Genomic DNA, 12120 nt, shown 5'->3' with positions numbered 1-12120 from the left:
CCACACACCTGGGGACTGCAGGCTTTCCTGCTGCCTTCAGCCTCAAAACCACCCTTTCCCACTTGGCGCCGCGCCAGGAACAAAAATGGCCATATGTCTGCAGACTGGTCCCACGCTCAAAGAGCCAGCAGGGAAAACTATGCCTTCTTCTAAAGCTCTTTGGGAACCGCTTGCGTAGCCCCACACACCTGGGGGCTGCAGGCTTTCCTGCTGCCTTCACCCTCAAAACCACCCTTTCCCACTTGGTGCCGCGCCAGGAACAAAAATGGCCATATGTCTGGAGATTGGTCCCATGCCCAAAGAGCCAGCAGGGAAAAATATGCCTTGTTCTAAAGCTCTTTGGGAACCGCTTGCGTAGCCCCACACACCTGGGGGCTGCAGGCATTCCTGCTGCCTTCAGCCTCAAAACCACCCTTTCCCACTTGGCACCGCGCCAGGCACAAAAATGGCCATATGTCTGGAGATTGGTCCCACGCCCAAAGAGCCAGCAGGGAAAACTATGCCTTGGTCTAAAGCTCTTTGACAACCGCTTGCGTAGCTCCACACACCTGGGGGCTGCAGGCTTTCCTGCTGCCTTGAGCCTCAAAACCACCCTTTACCACTTGGCGCCACGCCAGGCACAAAACAGGCCATATGGCTGGAGATTGGTCCCACGCCCAAAGAGCCAGCAGGGAAAACTGTGCCTTGGTCTAAAGCTCTTTGGGAACCGCTTGCGTAGCCCCACACACCTGGGGGCTGCAGGCATTCCTGCTGCCTTCAGCCTCAAAACCACCCTTTCCCACTTGGCACCGCGCCAGGCACAAAAATGGCCATATGTCTGGAGATTGGTCCCACGCCCAAAGAGCCAGCAGGGAAAACTATGCCTTGGTCTAAAGCTCTTTGACAACCGCTTGCGTAGCTCCACACACCTGGGGGCTGCAGGCTTTCCTGCTGCCTTCAGCCTCAAAACCACCCTTTCCCACTTGGCGCCACGCCAGGCACAAAAATGGCCATATGTCTGGAGATTGGTCCCACGCCCAAAGAGCCAGCAGGGAAAACTATGCCTTGTTCTAAAGCTCTTTGGGAACCGCTTGCGTAGCCCCACACACCTGGGGGCTGCAGGCTTTCCTGCTGCCTTCAGCCTCAAAACCACCCTTTCCCACTTGGCGCCGCGCCAGGAACAAAAATGGCCATATGTCTGGAGACTGGTCCCATGCCCAAAGAGCCAGCAGGGAATACTATGCCTTCTTCTAAAGCTCTTTGGGAACCGCTTGCGTGGCCCCACACACCTGGGGGCTGCAGGCTTTCCTGCTGCCTTCAGCCTCAAAACCACCCTTTCCCACTTGGCGCTGCGCCAGGCACGTAAATGGCCATATGTCTGGAGACAGGTCCCATGCCCAAAGAGCCAGCAGGGAAAAATATGCCTTCTTCTAAAGCTCTTTGGGAACCGCTTGCGTAGCCCCACACACCTGGGGGCTGCAGGCTTTCCTCCTGCCTTCAGCCTCAAAACCACCCTTTCCCACTTGGCAACACGCCAGGCACAAAAATGGCCACATGTCTGGAGACTGGTCCCACGCCCAAAGAGCCAGCAAGTAAAACTATGCCTTGTTCTAAAGCTCTTTGGGAACAGCTTGCGTAGCCCCACACACCTGGGGGCTGCAGGCTTTCCTGCTGCCCTCAGCCTCAAAACCACCCTTTCCCACTTGGCACCGCGTCAGGAACAAAAATGGCCATATGGCTGGAGATTGGTCCCACGCGCAAAGAGCCAGCAGGGAAAAATATGCCTTGGTCTAAAGCACTTTGGGAACCGCTTGCGTAGCCCCACAGACCTGGGGGCTGCAGGCATTCCTGCTGCCTTCAGCCTCAAAACCACCCTTTCCCACTTGGCGCCGCGCCAGGCACAAAACTGGCCATATGTCTGGAGATTGGTCCCACGCCCAAAGAGCCAGCAGGGAAAACTATGCCTTCTTCTAAAGCTCTTTGGCAACCGCTTGCGTAGCCCCACACACCTGGGGGCTGCAGGCATTCCTGCTGCCTTCAGCCTCAAAACCACCCTTTCCCACTTGGCACCGCGCCAGGCACAAAAATGGCCATATGTCTGGAGATTGGTCCCACGCTCAAAGAGCCAGGAGGGAAAACTATGCCTTCTTCTAAAGCTCTTTGGGAACCGCTTGCGTAGCTCCACACCTGGGGGCTGCAGGCTTTCCTGCTGCCTTCAGCCTCAAAACCACCCTTTCCCACTTGGCGCCACGCCAGGCACAAAAATGGCCATATGTCTGGAGATTGGTCCCATGCCCAAAGAGCCAGCAGGGAAAACTATGCCTTCTTCTAAAGCTCTTTGGGAACCGTTTGCGTAGCCCCACAGACCTGGGGGCTGCAGGCTTTCCTGGGGCCTTCAGCCTCAAAACCACCCTTTCCCACTTGGCACCGCGCCAGGCACAAAAATGGCCATATGTCTGGAGATTGGTCCCACGCCCAAAGAGCCAGCAGGGAAAACTATGCCTTCTTCTAAAGCTCTTTGGGAACCGCTTGCGTAGCTCCACACCTGGGGGCTGCAGGCTTTCCTGCTGCCTTCAGCCTCAAAACCACCCTTTCCCACTTGGCGCCACGCCAGGCACAAAAATGGCCATATGTCTGGAGATTGGTCCCATGCCCAAAGAGCCAGCAGGGAAAACTATGCCTTCTTCTAAAGCTCTTTGGGAACCGTTTGCGTAGCCCCACAGACCTGGGGGCTGCAGGCTTTCCTGGGGCCTTCAGCCTCAAAACCACCCTTTCCCCCTTGGCGCCGTGCCAGGCACAAAACTGGCCATATGGCTGGAGATTGGTCCCACGCCCAAAGAGCCAGCAGGGAAAACTATGCCTCCTTCTAAAGCTCTTTGGGAACAGCTTGCGTAGCCCCACACACCGGGGGCTGCAGGCTTTCCTGCTGCCTTCAGCCTCAAAACCACCCTTTCCCACTTGGCACCGCGCCAGGCACAAAAATGGCCATATGTCTGGAGATTGGTCCCACGCCCAAAGAGCCAGCAGGGAAAACTATGCCTTGTTCTAAAGCTCTTTGGGAACCTCTTGCGTAGCTCCACACCTGGGGGCTGCAGGCTTTCCTGCTGCCTTCAGCCTCAAAACCACCCTTTCCCACTTGGCACCACGCCAGGCACAAAAATGGCCCTATGTCTGGAGATTGGTCCCACGCCCAAAGAGCCAGCAGGGAAAACTATGCCTTCTTCGAAAGCTCTTTGGGAACCGCTTGCGTAGCCCCACAGACCTGCGGGCTGCAGGCTTTCCTGCTGCCTTCAGCCTCAAAACTACCCTTTCCCACTTGGCACCACGCCAGGCACAAAAATGGCCATATGTCTGGAGACTGGTCCCACGCCCAAAGAGCCAGCAGGGAAAACTATGCCTTGTTCTAAAGCTCTTTGGGAACCGCTTGCGTAGCCCCACACACCTGCGGGCTGCAGGCTTTCCTGCTGCCTTCAGCCTCAAAACCACCCTTTCCCACTTGGCACCGCGCCAGGCACAAAAATGGCCATATGTCTGGAGATTGGTCCCATGCCCAAAGAGCCAGCAGGGAAAAATATGCCTTGTTCTAAAGCTCTTTGGGAACCGCTTGCGTAGCCCCACACACCTGGGGGCTGCAGGCATTCCTGCTGCCTTCAGCCTCAAAACCACCCTTTCCCACTTGGCACCACGCCAGGCACAAAAATGGCCCTATGTCTGGAGATTGGTCCCACGCCCAAAGAGCCAGCAGGGAAAACTATGCCTTCTTCTAAAGCTCTTTGGGAACCGCTTGCGTAGCTCCACACCTGGGGGCTGCAGGCTTTCCTGCTGCCTTCAGCCTCAAAACCACCCTTTCCCACTTGGCGCCGCGCCAGGCACAAAAATGGCCATATGTCTGGAGATTGGTCCCATGCCCAAAGAGCCAGCAGGGAAAACTATGCCTTGTTGTAAAGCTCTTTGGGAACCGCTTGCGTAGCCCCACACACCTGGGGGCTGCAGGCTTTCCTGCTGCCTTCAGCCTCAAAACCACCCTTTCCCACTTGGCGCCGTGCCAGGCACAAAAATGGCCATATGGCTGGAGATTGGTCCCACGCCCAAAGAGCCAGCAGGGAAAACTATGCCTTGTTCTAAAGCTCTTTGGGAACCGCTTGCGTAGCCCCACACACCTGGGGGCTGCAGTCTTTCCTGGGGCCTTCAGCCTCAAAACCACCCTTTCCCACTTGGCGCCACGCCAGGCACAAAAATGGCCATATGTCTGGAGATTGGTCCCACGCCCAAAGAGCCAGCAGGGAAAATTATGCCTTCTTCTAAAGCTCTTTGGGAACCGCTTGCGTAGCCCCACACACCTGGGGACTGCAGGCTTTCCTGCTGCCTTCAGCCTCAAAACCACCCTTTCCCACTTGGCGCCGCGCCAGGAACAAAAATGGCCATATGTCTGCAGACTGGTCCCACGCTCAAAGAGCCAGCAGGGAAAACTATGCCTTCTTCTAAAGCTCTTTGGGAACCGCTTGCGTAGCCCCACACACCTGGGGGCTGCAGGCTTTCCTGCTGCCTTCACCCTCAAAACCACCCTTTCCCACTTGGTGCCGCGCCAGGAACAAAAATGGCCATATGTCTGGAGATTGGTCCCATGCCCAAAGAGCCAGCAGGGAAAAATATGCCTTGTTCTAAAGCTCTTTGGGAACCGCTTGCGTAGCCCCACACACCTGGGGGCTGCAGGCATTCCTGCTGCCTTCAGCCTCAAAACCACCCTTTCCCACTTGGCACCGCGCCAGGCACAAAAATGGCCATATGTCTGGAGATTGGTCCCACGCCCAAAGAGCCAGCAGGGAAAACTATGCCTTGGTCTAAAGCTCTTTGACAACCGCTTGCGTAGCTCCACACACCTGGGGGCTGCAGGCTTTCCTGCTGCCTTGAGCCTCAAAACCACCCTTTACCACTTGGCGCCACGCCAGGCACAAAACAGGCCATATGGCTGGAGATTGGTCCCACGCCCAAAGAGCCAGCAGGGAAAACTGTGCCTTGGTCTAAAGCTCTTTGGGAACCGCTTGCGTAGCCCCACACACCTGGGGGCTGCAGGCATTCCTGCTGCCTTCAGCCTCAAAACCACCCTTTCCCACTTGGCACCGCGCCAGGCACAAAAATGGCCATATGTCTGGAGATTGGTCCCACGCCCAAAGAGCCAGCAGGGAAAACTATGCCTTGGTCTAAAGCTCTTTGACAACCGCTTGCGTAGCTCCACACACCTGGGGGCTGCAGGCTTTCCTGCTGCCTTCAGCCTCAAAACCACCCTTTACCACTTGGCGCCACGCCAGGCACAAAACAGGCCATATGGCTGGAGATTGGTCCCACGCCCAAAGAGCCAGCAGGGAAAACTGTGCCTTGGTCTAAAGCTCTTTGGGAACCGCTTGCGTAGCCCCACACACCTGGGGGCTGCAGTCTTTCCTGCTGCCTTCAGCCTCAAAACCACCCTTTCCCACTTGGCGCCACGCCAGGCACAAAAATGGCCATATGTCTGGAGATTGGTCCCACGCCCAAAGAGCCAGCAGGGAAAACTATGCCTTGTTCTAAAGCTCTTTGGGAACCGCTTGCGTAGCCCCACACACCTGGGGGCTGCAGGCTTTCCTGCTGCCTTCAGCCTCAAAACCACCCTTTCCCACTTGGCGCCTCGCCAGGAACAAAAATGGCCATATGTCTGGAGATTGGTCCCACGCCCAAAGAGCCAGCAGGGAAAAATATGCCTTGTTCTAAAGCTCTTTGGGAACCGCTTGCGTAGCCCCACAGACCTGCGGGCTGCAGGAATTCCTACTGCCTTCAGCCTCAAAACCACCCTTTCCCACTTGGCACCACGCCAGGCACAAAAATGGCCATATGTCTGGAGATTGGTCCCACGCCCAAAGAGCCAGCAGGGAAAACTATGCCTTCTTCTAAAGCTCTTTGGCAACCGCTTGAGTAGCCACACACACCTGGGGGCTGCAGGCTTTCCTGCTGCCTTCAGCCTCAAAACCACCCTTTCCCACTTGGCACCACGCCAGGCACAAAAATGGCCATATGTCTGGAGATTGGTCCCATGCCCAAAGAGCCAGCAGGGAAAACTATGCCTTGTTCTAAAGCTCTTTGGGAACCGCTTGCGTAGCCCCACACACCTGGGGGCTGCAGGCTTTCCTGCTGCCTTCAGCCTCAAAACCACCCTTTCCCACTTGGCGCCGCGCCAGGCACAAAAATGGCCATATGTCTGGAGACTGGTCCCACGCCCAAAGAGCCAGCAGGGAAAACTATGCCTTCTTCTAAAGCTCTTTGGGAACCGCTTGCGTAGCCCCACACACCTGGGGGCTGCAGGCTTTCCTGCTGCCTTCAGCCTCAAAACCACCCTTTCCCACTTGGTGCCGCGCCAGGAACAAAAATGGCCATATGTCTGGAGATTGGTCCCATGCCCAAAGAGCCAGCAGGGAAAAATATGCCTTGTTCTAAAGCTCTTTGGGAACCGCTTGCGTAGCCCCAGAGACCTGGGGGCTGCAGGCATTCCTGCTGCCTTCAGCCTCAAAACCACCCTTTCCCACTTGGCACCGCGCCAGGCACAAAACTGGCCATATGGCTGGAGATTGGTCCCACGCCCAAAGAGCCAGCAGGGAAAACTATGCCTTGTTCTAAAGCTCTTTGGGAACCGCTTGCGTAGCTCCACACCTGGGGGCTGCAGGCTTTCCTGCTGCCTTCAGCCTCAAAACGACCCTTTCCTACTTGGCGCCGTGCCAGGCACAAAACTGGCCATATGGCTGGAGATTGGTCCCACGCCCAAAGAGCCAGCAGGGAAAACTGTGCCTTGTTCTAAAGCTCTTTGGCAACCGCTTGCGTAGCCCCACACACCTGGGGGCTGCAGGCTTTCCTGCTGCCTTCAGCCTCAAAACCACCCTTTCCCACTTGGCACCACGCCAGGCACAAAACTGGCCCTATGTCTGGAGATTGGTCCCACGCCCAAAGAGCCAGCAGGGAAAACTATGCCTTGTTCTAAAGCTCTTTGGAAACCGTTTGCGTAGCCCCACACACCTGCGGGCTGCAGGCTTTCCTGCTGCCTTCAGCCTCAAAACCACCCTTTCCCACTTGGCACCGCGCCAGGAACAAAAATGGCCATATGTCTGCAGACTGGTCCCATGCCCAAAGAGCCAGCAGGGAAAAATATGCCTTGTTCTAAAGCTCTTTGGGAACCGCTTGCTTAGCCCCACACACCTGGGGGCTGCAGGCATTCCTGCTGCCTTCAGCCTCAAAACTACCCTTTCCCACTTGGCACCACGCCAGGCACAAAAATGGCCATATGTCTGGAGACTGGTCCCACGCCCAAAGAGCCAGCAGGGAAAACTATGCGTTGTTCTAAAGCTCTTTGGGAACCGCTTGCATAGCCCCACACACCTGGGGGCTGCAGGCTTTCCTGCTGCCTTCAGCCTCAAAACTACCCTTTCCCACTTGGCACCACGCCAGGCACAAAAATGGCCATATGTCTGGAGACTGGTCCCACGCCCAAAGAGCCAGGAGGGAAAACTATGCCTTGTTCTAAAGCTCTTTGGGAACCGTTTGCGTAGCCCCACACACCTGGGGGCTGCAGGCTTTCCTGCTGCCTTCAGCCTCAAAACCACCCTTTCCCACTTGGCACCGCGCCAGGAACAAAACTGGCCATATGGCTGGAGATTGGTCCCATGCCCAAAGAACCAGCAGGGAAAAATATGCCTTGTTCTAAAGCTCTTTGGGAACCGCTTGCGTAGCCCCACACACCTGGGGGCTGCAGGCATTCCTGCTGCCTTCAGCCTCAAAACCACCCTTTCCCACTTGGCACCACGCCAGGCACAAAAATGGCCCTATGTCTGGAGATTGGTCCCACGCCCAAAGAGCCAGCAGGGAAAACTATGCCTTCTTCTAAAGCTCTTTGGGAACCGCTTGCGTAGCTCCACACCTGGGGGCTGCAGGCTTTCCTGCTGCCTTCAGCCTCAAAACCACCCTTTCCCACTTGGCGCCGCGCCAGGCACAAAAATGGCCATATGTCTGGAGATTGGTCCCATGCCCAAAGAGCCAGCAGGGAAAACTATGCCTTGTTCTAAAGCTCTTTGGGTACCGCTTGCGTAGCCCCACACACCTGGGGGCTGCAGGCTTTCCTGCTGCCTTCAGCCTCAAAACCACCCTTTCCCACTTGGCGCCGCGCCAGGCACAAAAATGGCCATATGGCTGGAGATTGGTCCCACGCCCAAAGAGCCAGCAGGGAAAACTATGCCTTGTTCTAAAGCTCTTTGGCAACCGCTTGCGTAGCCCCACACACCTGGGTGCTGCAGTCTTTCCTGGGGCCTTCAGCCTCAAAACCACCCTTTCCCACTTGGCGCCACGCCAGGCACAAAAATGGCCATATGTCTGGAGATTGGTCCCACGCCCAAAGAGCCAGCAGGGAAAATTATGCCTTCTTCTAAAGCTCTTTGGGAACCGCTTGCGTAGCCCCACACACCTGGGGACTGCAGGCTTTCCTGCTGCCTTCAGCCTCAAAACCACCCTTTGCCACTTGGCGCCGCGCCAGGAACAAAAATGGCCATATGTCTGGAGACTGGTCCCACGCTCAAAGAGCCAGCAGGGAAAAATATGCCTTCTTCTAAAGCTCTTTGGGAACCGCTTGCGTAGCCCCACACACCTGGGGGCTGCAGGCTTTCCTGCTGCCTTCAGCCTCAAAACCACCCTTTCCCACTTGGTGCCGCGCCAGGAACAAAAATGGCCATATGTCTGGAGATTGGTCCCATGCCCAAAGAGCCAGCAGGGAAAAATATGCCTTGTTCTAAAGCTCTTTGGGAACCACTTGCGTAGCCCCACAGACCTGGGGGCTGCAGGCATTCCTGCTGCCTTCAGCCTCAAAACCACCCTTTCCCACTTGGCACCGCGCCAGGCACAAAAATGGCCATATGTCTGGAGATTGGTCCCACGCCCAAAGAGCCAGCAGGGAAAACTATGCCTTGGTCTAAAGCTCTTTGACAACCGCTTGCGTAGCCCCACACACCTGGGGGCTGCAGTCTTTCCTGCTGCCTTCAGCCTCAAAACCACCCTTTCCCACTTGGCGCCACGCCAGGCACAAAAATGGCCATATGTCTGGAGATTGGTCCCACGCCCAAAGAGCCAGCAGGGAAAACTATGCCTTGTTCTAAAGCTCTTTGGGAACCGCTTGCGTAGCCCCACACACCTGGGGGCTGCAGGCTTTCCTGCTGCCTTCAGCCTCAAAACCACCCTTTCCCACTTGGCGCCTCGCCAGGAACAAAACTGGCCATATGTCTGGAGATTGGTCCCACGCCCAAAGAGCCAGCAGGGAAAAATATGCCTTGTTCTAAAGCTCTTTGGGAACCGCTTGCGTAGCCCCACAGACCTGCGGGCTGCAGGAATTCCTACTGCCTTCAGCCTCAAAACCACCCTTTCCCACTTGGCACCACGCCAGGAACAAAAATGGCCATATGTCTGGAGGTTGGTCCCACGCCCAAAGAGCCAGCAGGGAAAACTATGCCTTCTTCTAAAGCTCTTTGGGAACCGCTTGCGTAGCCCCACACACCTGGGGGCTGCAGGCTTTCCTGCTGCCTTCAGCCTCAAAACCACCCTTTCCCACTTGGCCCCACGCCAGGCACAAAAATGGCCATATGTCTGGAGATTGGTCCCATGCCCAAAGAGCCAGCAGGGAAAACTATGCCTTGTTCTAAAGCTCTTTGGGAACCGCTTGCGTAGCCCCACACACCTGGGGGCTGCAGGCTTTCCTGCTGCCTTCAGCCTCAAAACCACCCTTTCCCACTTGGCGCCGCGCCAGGCACAAAAATGGCCATATGTCTGGAGACTGGTCCCACGCCCAAAGAGCCAGCAGGGAAAACTATGCCTTCTTCTAAAGCTCTTTGGGAACCGCTTGCGTAGCCCCACACACCTGGGGGCTGCAGGCTTTCCTGCTGCCTTCAGCCTCAAAACCACCCTTTCCCACTTGGTGCCGCGCCAGGAACAAAAATGGCCATATGTCTGGAGATTGGTCCCATGCCCAAAGAGCCAGCAGGGAAAAATATGCCTTGTTCTAAAGCTCTTTGGGAACCGCTTGCATAGCCCCAGAGACCTGGGGGCTGCAGGCATTCCTGCTGCCTTCAGCCTCAAAAACACACTTTCCCACTTGGCACCGCGCCAGGCACAAAACTGGCCATATGGCTGGAGATTGGTCCCACGCCCAAAGAGCCAGCAGGGAAAACTATGCCTTGTTCTAAAGCTCTTTGGGAACCGCTTGCGTAGCTCCACACCTGGGGGCTGCAGGCTTTCCTGCTGCCTTCAGCCTCAAAACGACCCTTTCCTACTTGGCGTCGTGCCAGGCACAAAACTGGCCATATGGCTGGAGATTGGTCCCACGCCCAAAGAGCCAGCAGGGAAAACTGTGCCTTGGTCTAAAGCTCTTTGGCAACCGCTTGCGTAGCCCCACAGACCTGGGGGCTGCAGGCTTTCCTGCTGCCTTCAGCCTCAAAACCACCCTTTCCCACTTGGCACCACGCCAGGCACAAAACTGGCCCTATGTCTGGAGATTGGTCCCACGCCCAAAGAGCCAGCAGGGAAAACTATGCCTTCTTCTAAAGCTCTTTGGGAACCGCTTGCGTAGCCCCACAGACCTGCGGGCTGCAGGCTTTCCTGCTGCCTTCAGCCTCAAAACCACCCTTTCCCACTTGGCACCACGCCAGGCACAAAAATGGCCATATGTCTGGAGATTGGTCCCATGCCCAAAGAGCCAGCAGGGAAAACTATGCCTTCTTCTAAAGCTCTTTGGGAACCGCTTGCGTAGCCCCACACACCTGGGGGCTGCAGGCTTTCCTGCTGCCTTCAGCCTCAAAACCACCCTTTCCCACTTGGCGCCGCGCCAGGCACAAAAATGGCCATATGTCTGGAGACTGGTCCCACGCCCAAAGAGCCAGCAGGGAAAACTATGCCTTCTTCTAAAGCTCTTTGGGAACCGCTTGCGTAGCCCCACACACCTGGGGGCTGCAGGCTTTCCTGCTGCCTTCAGCCTCAAAACCACCCTTTCCCACTTGGCACCGCGCCAGGCACAAAACTGGCCATATGGCTGGAGATTGGTCCCATGCCCAAAGAGCCAGCAGGGAAAACTATGCCTTGTTCTAAAGCTCTTTGGGAACCGCTTACGTAGCCCCACAGACCTGGGGGCTGCAGGCTTTCCTGCTGCCTTCAGCCTCAAAACCACCCTTTCCCACTTGGCGCCTCGCCAGGAACAAAAATGGCCATATGTCTGGAGATTGGTCCCACGCCCAAAGAGCCAGCAGGGAAAAATATGCCTTGTTCTAAAGCTCTTTGGGAACCGCTTGCGTAGCCCCACAGACCTGCGGGCTGCAGGAATTCCTACTGCCTTCAGCCTCAAAACCACCCTTTCCCACTTGGCACCACGCCAGGCACAAAAATGGCCATATGTCTGGAGATTGGTCCCACGCCCAAAGAGCCAGCAGGGAAAACTATGCCTTGTTCTAAAGCTCTTTGGGAACCGCTTGCGTAGCCCCACACACCTGCGGGCTGCAGGCTTTCCTGCTGCCTTCAGCCTCAAAACCACCCTTTCCCACTTGGCACCACGCCAGGCACAAAAATGGCCATATGTCTGGAGATTGGTCCCATGCCCAAAGAGCCAGCAGGGAAAACTATGCCTTCTTCTAAAGCTCTTTGGGAACCGCTTGCGTAGCCCCACACACCTGGGGGCTGCAGGCTTTCCTGCTGCCTTCAGCCTCAAAACCACCCTTTCCCACTTGGCACCGCGCCAGGCACAAAAATGGCCATATGTCTGGAGATTGGTCCCACGCCCAAAGAGCCAGCAGGGAAAACTATGCCTTCTTCTAAAGCTCTTTGGGAACCGCTTGCGTAGCCCCACACACCTGGGGGCTGCAGGCTTTCCTGCTGCCTTCAGCCTCAAAACCACCCTTTCCCACTTGGTGCCGCGCCAGGAACAAAAATGGCCATATGTCTGGAGATTGGTCCCATGCCCAAAGAGCCAGCAGGGAAAAATATGCCTTGTTCTAAAGCTCTTTGGGAACCGCTTGCATAGCCCCAGAGACCTGGGGGCTGCAGGCTTTCCTGCTGCCTTCAGCCTCAAAACCACCCTTTCCCACTTGGCACCGCGCC

The sequence above is a fragment of the Larus michahellis genome, unplaced genomic scaffold (assembly GCF_964199755.1).
Source record: "Larus michahellis unplaced genomic scaffold, bLarMic1.1 SCAFFOLD_69, whole genome shotgun sequence".
NCBI lineage: Eukaryota > Metazoa > Chordata > Aves > Charadriiformes > Laridae > Larus > Larus michahellis.
This window is presented reverse-complemented; position numbering follows the sequence as displayed.